We start from the raw sequence: 10,185 nt of genomic DNA on the forward strand, positions 1-10,185 counted from the left end.
GCAGGCATACACACAGAATATTGTATACATAATAAATAAATAAATAAATATTTACAAAAAAATTATTATTTGAGTTGCTACCTTGAGTTTTGTAACCAGTCATTATACAATTTTTGTCATTGAAAAAGGGACAAATTTTCAACAACTGACCCTATCCATACTTTTACCATTCTACTAATTATTTACGTAAGGTGGTGCTCTTGGTGTGTATGGTTATCAAAATATTGATCAACTCTTTAAAAAGCTGAAGAGATTTGTGTGTGGTGATAATACTGCTTTAATAACAGCACTCAGGAGGCAGAGGCAGACAGAGACAGGCAGAGCTCATTGAGTTTTAGGCCAGCTCGGTCTACATAATAAATCCCAGCTTAGCCAGAAATACATAGCGAGACTTTGTCTTTAGAATAAAAATAAAACAAAAAATACAAGTCTGAAGACATTACATCCTGTATATCAAATATTCAAGGAAGATTTAATCCCTTCTGTAAAAAAACAAGAATGATATACATCACTTTAGCATGCAAATTTGCTTTAGTCTTTAATGGGTGGGAAAATAGTATATATCCCAAAGAATTGTTTAAAAATAAATTTCGTTTTGTTTTGTTGTTATTTTTAAAGTTACTTATTTTTTGTGTGTAGGCATTTGCCTGCATTTATGTCTGTGCACCACATGCTTGCAGTGCCCACACAGGCCAAAAGAGGGTGTTAGACCACCTGGTTCTAGAGTTACAGATGGTTGTTGGCTGCCATATAGGTGCTGGGAATCGAATCCAAGACCTCTGGAAGAGCAGCCAGTGTGCTTCTGAACTGCTGAGCCATCTCTCTAGCCCCAATGTTTACAATTTATTATCAGTAAATATTTGATTTACATGCTTATATATCCCAGGGTTACATAATAATGTCTTGTGGAAAAAGTTTAAGAAGCCCAGCTTTAAAATTCTTCAAGGGTTTCAAAGTAGCAGTGTGGGATAACTTTGTGATATATTTCAAGGTATGATTAATTTCAAGGGCATTTTTTGTTTTGAAAATAACAAATACCATAAACATGAATAAAGCTTAAGATTTTAAGATAAACCACGTCCTGACTTTTAGTACTGCTTTAGAAATAGTTACATTTAAAGTATCTGGAAGAATACAATTTTTTTTTTTTTTTTTAAGTAACAGTCACATACAAACAAGTATGTATTTCACCTGTTTAAGACAACATGATTCTTTGGAATGGAGAAGATAAATAACCTAAAATAACAGTATCAAAAAGGAAATCAGTATTTCAAATTTTCTCAGTTTTGGTATTTCTCAAAATAGGTAAAAACAGATACATTTTTAATAGATTAATTTCTGCATATTTCAAGTGCTTCCTTTCTGATAAAAGGCAAATATAAATAAAAAGGTAACTTTAAAGTTTAATGTATCCATGTTAAATGATGCTTGATACAAGTTAGCAAAACATTCTTGGAAAACTTGATACTTATTATTTTCCTAGAGCAATTAAAAACTGCAACAAAGTCATGAAAATAAAATAGCTGACATTTTCAAGAGCTAGTCTACACATATATTTTAATTATATGGTTTACATATTTAAAAAATACCCTATTTAAATACATATTATATATACGGTATGTATAATGCATAGTAAAAAAGTATTTTAAAGACTATTATCTAGTAACAAGTAAGCTATAGCTTATCAAAACTTAACTCTTCTCTTTTGAGGAGGCTAGGGATAAGTTCAGTGATAAGAGCACATGCTGAGTATGACAGGGCCCTGGATCAGAACCCAAACAGTACACACAAATTATTTTGAGGCTTTCTTTATAAGCTATACAAGAAAAAAAATGCTTACTTTATAACCAAGCCCACTCTTTTCATTAAAAACTATAGTATACATTTTCAGGCTCGAGAGATGGCTCAGCAGTTAAGAGCACTACTTAGCTCTTCCACCAAACCCAGGTTCAAGTCCCAGCACCCATGTAACTAACAGCCTGCAACAGGCTGAAACTTCAATTTCAGGGGATGCAATACCTTCTTCTATGGAAACCAGAAATGCAAATGATGCATAGACATGCATGCAGACAAAGCATCCATACACATAAACAACTGTAAACTTTGAAGAAGCAAGATGGAAGAATGCAAGGAATAGAAGTGTTTTAGAATTAAAAATATTTGGCTTGGAATCTCCTTAATGCTTGCCACTAGAACAAGTTTTTTAAACATGATAAGTTTGTTTCCATGTTTGTAAAACAAGAATACTACAGCTTCACTAAATAACTGGATAGTTTTAAAATGATACACAGTATCAGGAATGCTTTTTCTACTTTTCACACTTCATCCTGTGACCTTGAGCTAGGCACTTAGTCATCCTAGAAGTTAGTTTTATAATATGTCAACTTCAGGGAACTGAGACAATGTAAAGATTCCAGAGGAGTTTTCTGGTACATGAAAACCATTCAATATTTCTACCAGGTGTGGTAGAGCAAACCTATGATCTCAGCACTTGTGGGAAGAGGCAAGAGGATCCAAGCCAGTCTGGTGTACACAGTACATTCTAGTCCAGCCAAGTGTACACAGCGAGACCCTGCCTCCTCTTCTCTTCCTCTGTCTGTCTCTCTGTCTGTCTGTCTCTCTCTCACACACACACCACCACCACCAACAACAAAAAAACAGAACAAAACCAAGTACCACAAATCAAAAGGCATAACACCTGACTGAAAAAGATTAGTTTTATTTTCTTCCTGTATTTAACTCAAATCCACCTCCTGAAAATAAAAAGTCATCATAATGATTTTTTTAATAGCCTACTTCAGTGCTGGGTGTGGTGGTACACGCCTTTATTCTAGAACTGGAGAGGCAGAAGCAGGAAAATCAGCTTGGTCTATACAGGGAATCCCAGGCAGACTATATAGTGAAAACAATGTCTTGACAGAAAAGTGAAAAAAAAAATTAAAAAGGACTAAAAATGGGGGAACATAAAAAGGAGAATTTGGTGTTTCAAATGCTTTGATGAGTAGTTGAAAAAGTGTTCCCCATGGCTATAGTGGTGCACACCTTAACCCCAGTACTCAAAGATAGAGGCAGGTGGATCTTTGATAACTTCCTAATGAGACTACGCTTACAACAAAGCAAGACAAACAAGGCAAAATTCCCACAAACTTATGTAATGACAACAGCTTTGGAACAAGTACACAATCAAGTGGGCGATTTTGAAAGGATCGACATTTGACAACCACATAAATGCTGTTTTTTTTTTAAAGTTAGTCATATTAATGTATAGATTTATCTTCTATACTACAGTTAGTTGGTCATTTACATTTTCAAGAATGAAGTAACTCTAATGCTATTTTTTCCCTTTCTGAAAATAGATACTATGACAATTCCAACCCAATATAAAAAAAAAACTTAAGTAAAAAATACACAGACCACTTAACAAAATTAAAAAGCTAGTTAAAGCCCGATTTCAAAAGTAGCATGTGTACAGGACACAAATTCCATTCCATCTATCTTCAACTATATAGCTTGTGAATGTTGAGTCAACTGAGAAATCAAAGAAATATATGATTTTTACAAACTAAAGATGTAGAAGCTTAAACTTCAGAAAACAAATGTATGTCAAGGCAATTATTTATAAACTATATAGCTATGCCAATCTCGTACTGGTTCCTAACTTCAGTTTCTTTAAGTTGTGAATAATTGCTTCTTCTTTACATACTTTTTAGAATTAAACAATATTATGGGGGACACACAACACAATTCCTGACAAATAATAGGCAATCAAAAATCTTATAGGAAAATTCTTAGTTGGCAATACTCTTGTTATTAAATAACCTTTCTAAATATCACTTTGGGCCTAAAAAGGATAATGCAATCTCATAAAACTCAACTCATTAAAATTAACCCTAGGTTTTTACCCAAACAAAATTACACATATTACAAATATCTAAAATCACTTTTATTAATTAATTTCCTTAGAGAAAAAATTCTAATCATACAAAATATACTTTAAAATGGGAATGATGGCTTTAAGAAGAAAGAAATGGGTTTTTAAAGTGTGAAAATCAAGTAAACACTAAAACTCCACTATAGTCGTTTTTAAAAATAAAACGCAAACAACTCAGGAAATGTTACATATCATTTAAAATCCATAGTAGGTACATAAGAAAATAAAACCAGCAGTTTAAACATACACACCAATGTATGGCAAAGTAGTATGTTCACACCAAAAAAATACAACCAGCAGGAAAAAGATACCATCTCTTTTAAAATTAAAAGGGGGGGGAGGGATTATCTTGAACATGGATAATTCAAAAAAGTAAAAAATTGATATAGTATTGCCACTATGAAATATGTGACTCGAAGACCAGAGTGCAGACATGTTTTAGAGAAACATAATCTAATAATAGATATTAATAGGAAATTCCTTTAACTCATTCATTGTGTGTGTGTATAAATCACTTGGTCTCCGTGTGAAGTTTTCTATTAAAAAATAATCACACCAGTCATTTTTCTCAGATGAACATAAAAATATCTATAAATGAATTCAGGTCAGATTGAAAAATTCTAAAAACACAAAATATTATTACAAAAGATAACTATTGGAAATAGTATATTTTAAAATTATCTCTAAAGTTTTTAAGAGCATAAATCACCATCAAAACAAACTTAGTATGCTTAGAATATTAAAATAAACATTTTCAAGCTTAATAATTAATTAGGCTTCTTTAAAAGTACCTAGTTAGTACCTTGATGAATAGAAACTATATTTCTCTCAAAGGAATTTACCTCCAGATCCCCCAATAACTCAACAGAAAAGTGAAATATTAGTCTAAAATTTTAGAAGTATTTTCAAATTATGCTTTTCTTAATAAGCAAGAGAGATAAATAACACTATAAAAAACTCAAAGTTAGTCTTTACTTAATTTTGTTATGTCTTATTCCGAGAAAGTAAAAGTATAATAGGCTATGTCAAAATCTAATACAGACATGTCATATGTTTCTATGACAGTCTGATGACAGATCAGTATAAAAATTAAATAAGAAATTCATTTAGAAAGCCTTAAAAGTACACTTTTGAGTTCAGTAGTATGGCTGAAATAAAAAAGCTTTCGCACATCAATTGGTATAGCTCTGCTCATGTTTTAAAATCTTAGTAACAATCACTATGCAGAACCAAAACTGTTTACTACCATAGTAAAAATCTTCATTTTCATCCCTACTGAAAGCCTTAATCTTTCTTCAAATACACCACTCTTTTTTTCTAAAATGTAGGCAGCAGTAAAATAATTTTTAGCACAGGTCCAAAAGTACATTCAAATATCTTCAGTAAACAAATGGGATGAGTGACCTTACAAAGCACCCCAAACACACTTCTTAAAATGCTGAGAGTAATTACGTATTTAATTTCAACTTTGGTTTATTAGATTTTCATTATTTACATTAAAGTTGTTTTTCTTTCCAAGTTATATTGGTAACTGCATACTCAAAAATGGAAAGCCATGGAGTTGATGTTAGGATATTAGGAACACGCCTGTTCAATAAGAATATTTCTCCAAATACTGTAACCAGAATCATAAAATTACTGGAATGTTTGGTGGTTGTTGTCTTTTCACTGAATTAAACAGAGAAAGAGGAGCAAGAGATTTGTCATTGGTGAACATCTTAACCAATGCAGGTGACTTCCAATAGATTAGCCATAATCCTTCATGAAACGTAAATTGTTATCTCCGACTAAATTACCCAGAATAGAAAGTTCAAGAATTAAATTTTCTCCCTTAAAAACAATCTATATCTGAGCCAAACAAAAGTATTTCCAAGTAACTTTAAAGAAGTGTTTACGAGCTCTAATGAAAGCATCACTAACTGAACATTACTTACAAATTACAAAAGATGTAGAACTGGAATAATAAGATGAGAAGAAGGGACTAGCTGTAATCTAACTGCAAAGACTTAAGAAAAAAATATGTCAATCACACTGATATCTAGTAGACTGATTCAAACATCTGCATAAGGCTCCTTGGAACTTATAAAACTAAATAAAGTTGCCCCTGTTTATGAAAACTAAGCAAGAAGTACTCTTTTCCCCATTATCTTTCATGAAATAGGTTCATTTCTTGACACACCGTTCCTTTTTAATCAAAAGTTGAAAAGATAATCACAGGGCCTTTCAAAAATTTTTAATGACGCCTTTGCCCAACCCTTTACATGCCCCCGCCCCCAAACACCAAACCCTCTGCTTTCTCAAGCAGGGAAGTCTTCCTCATTTAGGCATTCCCTCCTGGCACACCCCCTACCAGCACCCCCCCTCACCCCCGTAGGCCAGAGGCCCCGTAGCAAACAGAGTAGAACAGGAGCAGGCAGCACAAAGACAGGAATGGGAGATTAGTGGGAGGGAGGGAGGCCGGGATTGGGGCTCAGCAGGAGCTTCAGGCTTTTTAAAATTCAAACTGCTCCGCGACCAATACAAATCACGGACACGCTACTGACTACTACACGGATTTATAGCATTAAAAACATGCCTAGTACGTGACAGCTATATTAACTTCACTCTTTTTTAACATGTATCCATACGTTTGCAGGAAGTGGGGAGCAATTTTTTAAAGCAGAATGTTAAACTCAAAAGTAACCCGCAGAAAAGTTACTTATTCCATCAACAGAGATAAAAACTTAAGACACAAAACACTTAAAACAAAATTTAACCATTACTATTACAACAAGGGATGTTACCGAAGTGCTGCTTCCTTTTAACAAATGAGTTTTCCTTCAGTGAGTAAGAAACAAAATAGCAAACGGGACATGTCTTTTTCTGTGCAATCTGTAAAAGTCTGACGATTAAAAAAAAAAGGTATTTCCATCTCACGCCAACTTCCATTACCGAAGCTGCCACAAACAAGCGCCCAACATTTGCCTTCCTCGTGAACTAGAGCTTGTTAAGGTACAGAACTGGTATTTGTCTCCAGCATTTACAGATACATTTGACCTATTAAAATGACACCTCGCTCATTACACAGTCAAACATCATGGTACAAACAGCCAATGACAATCCTGGGACCTCACGAAGATCTGCCCTGACAAGAAAGGATGGCCCCTTCTACTTGTGTGTATGTGTGTGTTTTAAAACCTCCCAAAGAACTGAAGAGTAACTTAACTTCTATCCTTTGAAAGGAAATAGGTTTCATCCTTATCTCGGCCTAAGCTCAGAACGTTTCCAATTCTTTGTAAGCCTGCACACGCTTAGGCTAGGAAGTACCTGGGGGTTTCATGTACAGTCATGTAAAATTATCCTTACATAACACACACAAATCCAAAGTGGCAGAGTATACCTGTCAAGTACTTTACACTTAGCTCTGAATATAAAGTCCATGTGCAACACACACTGTCAAACAACAGAAAAGCTCCCGGGCGAGGAGGTGCCGCGTCTACTATGCTATGGCTTTTTCTATATTAAATATACATGCGGACGGTTTGAGCCTTCTACAAAGAAAACGAGGCTTTATTAACTTTCCAACCTCCAAACAAGTTTGGCAGAGCATTCCCACCGGAGCCGGGTCTGAGTATTTACGTTTGTTTCACTAACTGAAACTACTTCCTCCCTTCATGGGGTCACAGGGGGAAGAAGGGGGGTTGTTTGTTTCACTGGGACGTTCCCCACTCCCGGACCGGGAAAGTTGTAAATATGGGGACGATCGGGGCACATTGGCCGATAGTTGTATTGTTTCCGCCTCCTCACTAGCTCCGGCTCCTCTCCCGGGCGAGGCCTGTCACCGACCAGCCGTCGCTCCGCTCAACCCGGAGCTCTCCTAATCCCCGAGCTCAAGTAGATTCCGCTGGCCCGCGGCCTGCACTCTCCGCCGGGCCTACGCCTCCCCGGCCGCCCGGCAGGAGCCCCCGCTTCCCCGTCACCCAAGCCGGCCGGGCGAGAGGGGGGAACCAACCCGCCGCCACCCAGGGTGCCCGCCGCCGGGAGAAGGAGCGAACTCTCGACTCGCCCCGTGGAAGAGACCTGGGGCCGCTGAGGAAACGGCGGGGAGGGGAAGAGAGGAGGAGAAACGCTGAGGACCTGGCGCCGGCGCCTCCGCCGCCGCCGCCACCGCCGCCACTGCCGCCGGAGCCGCCGCCGAAATAAAGAGCAGGAATTTACCTGGGCGAATCGGCGTCTGAATCCGAGTGGAGGCCGAGGCCGCTGTGGCGTGAGACTATAATCCGGGCCGGGAGGGGGGGTGGCTACGGCTCCTCTTCCGTCTCCTCAGTGCAGGGAACATGTAGAGCCGGGGGGAGACCAGCCGAGAAGACAAATCGCTGCTTCTTCTTCCTCCTCCTCCTTCTCCCACATAGAAACACTCACAAACACCCGAGCAGGGGCCCGAGCTACCGGGGGGGCATCGCCGCGGGCCCGGGAACCAATCCTCCTGTCGGCGGGGGCGTCCCTCCCTGCGGCTGGCTGGTGTCGGGTGAGTCGGTACCGACGGAGGGAGGGGGGGGAGGGCAGGCGGGGGGGAAGGAGCCCTGTGTGTGTGTGTCTCTCTCTCTCGTTCCGTCTCTCCCTCTCAGAACAAAATGCCGACCGGAAGTGCAGCTGCAGGAATGACTCCCTCCGCCGGCGCCAAACACTAACAACCACCCCCTCTTCCCCACTCCACTTCCGCCACCGCCGCCGCCGCCGCAGCCGCCGTCGCCGCCAGTCGGGCTCGCAGCTCGGCCTCAGAAGAATCGGTTCCCGCGGACCCGGGGCCTCGGCGGCGGCGACGGTGACAGCGGCGCTTCTTCTCGGCGTCCTTGTCCCTCCCTGGACGGCCGCCGCCGGCGCCACCGACCGTGGTGTCGCTCCTGCCGGGCGGCGTAGCCCGGGGGCCCGGCTCTACCCGGCTTGAGCGCTCCTGGAGGCGACAGCAGCCGGGCGCTGGGCCGGTGCGGTGGCCGAGCAGCCGGGCGCGCTCCCTCGTCTCGAGCGCTCCGGGCCTCACAGGCCTCGGACGGCGGCGAGCGGAGGTCGCCCTGCGCACCCTGCCTCGGCGGCCATCAGCCCCGGGGAAGCCGAGCTCGGGCAGCCGGCCGGCCGGTGGATGCCGACGGTGCGCCTTGTAAACGGTGTCCCCGCAGCCGTGATGGATGGATCGCACGCCTCCCGTCCTTGGAGCGGCCGGACTCTATCCGTCTGTGTTATTTCTGCGGAGGACACAATGCTCGGAGGGGAAGGCTCCCAGCCTGGCTGAGTTTGGAATCGTGATCGTGATGCATGAATTTTTGGAAATACACGGGCGCTGATGGATTTGCTTCTTTTTTTCTCTTTTTTTTTGACGGTGGTTTGATTCATCCCTGATAGTCTGGCTAAGGCCTGTAGGCGACGCTGTGCGAGCGAGGAGCCGGGCGCTCCGGCGCGGCGGTCTCGGTGTGGGTGGAGCCGAGGCCGTCCGGACGCGGGGCACCGGAACCCGGGGACCGGCGCACTTCAGACGACGTTTTCCTCTTTATGTTTGAAACTCAGGCACTGGACAAGGCTGGAGTACAAAATGTGAATAGACATACAGTACCGGGCCTGTCTGTAGTGTCTTATTGTAAGACAAGAGATTCCATCGCTACATAGCTTTCTCTATTTTTTCTTTTTGTAAAAGGGGGCTGTTCTTCAGGTAAAAAGTACCAGTAGGTAAGAGGATTCTACTCAGGAGGAAACGTACTATTTTTTTAAATGAATTAAGTTGTCAACTTCAAATTTTATTCGTATGTGTACAGATGTGGTAGAAGGATGTGGGGCAGCTCACCTACAGGTTTTTCTGTTTTTTAGAAGTCGCTGGAGGCGAGGTATTAAGATTTTGTCTTTACTGCCCTCCTGACCCTGTGGAGTAAGTCAGGGGCTAACGAGTCAAACAAAGAACGGGGAAGAAAGGAACCCGATTGGCATCCTTGCAAACAGAACTATGTCTCGCCATGCTGCTGCTGTCTTTCCCCAGAGCGTCCGTTGAAGTTGTCTCCGTCTTCAGGGTTTCGCTCGGGTGCCACCTGGTGCCTCCACCGCTCCTTGTTTACCTTCCAGGTTGGCGGCTTCCTTCTTATTCTGTCATCCGGGCTTTCAGTCTTGCCTTACTCTTTGCCCAGTAGCCCGGCAGCTTGAGAAGATGAAGTTTAGCTTTCCTTCGCTGGTGTTATGTGTGCATCGCTCTGTGGATGCCTCTGGTACCCTCCTCCCCTCCTCCCTTATTT

General features: G+C 41.2%; 1 protein-coding gene across 1 annotated transcript in view; it reads right to left on the minus strand.

The window, feature by feature from the left end:
• Window positions 1-8,491, minus strand: part of Nipbl (NIPBL, cohesin loading factor) — a 161,413-nt gene extending 152,922 nt beyond the window's left edge. The window contains exon 1 of the mRNA XM_005356741.3: window positions 8,129-8,491. The gene's annotated coding sequence lies outside the window, so the exon portion shown is untranslated. The remainder of the gene's footprint in view (window positions 1-8,128) is intronic.
• Between the last annotated feature and the right edge of the window lie 1,694 nt (window positions 8,492-10,185).

This window comes from Microtus ochrogaster, chromosome 19, assembly GCF_000317375.1.
Source record: "Microtus ochrogaster isolate Prairie Vole_2 chromosome 19, MicOch1.0, whole genome shotgun sequence".
Classification (NCBI taxonomy): domain Eukaryota; kingdom Metazoa; phylum Chordata; class Mammalia; order Rodentia; family Cricetidae; genus Microtus; species Microtus ochrogaster.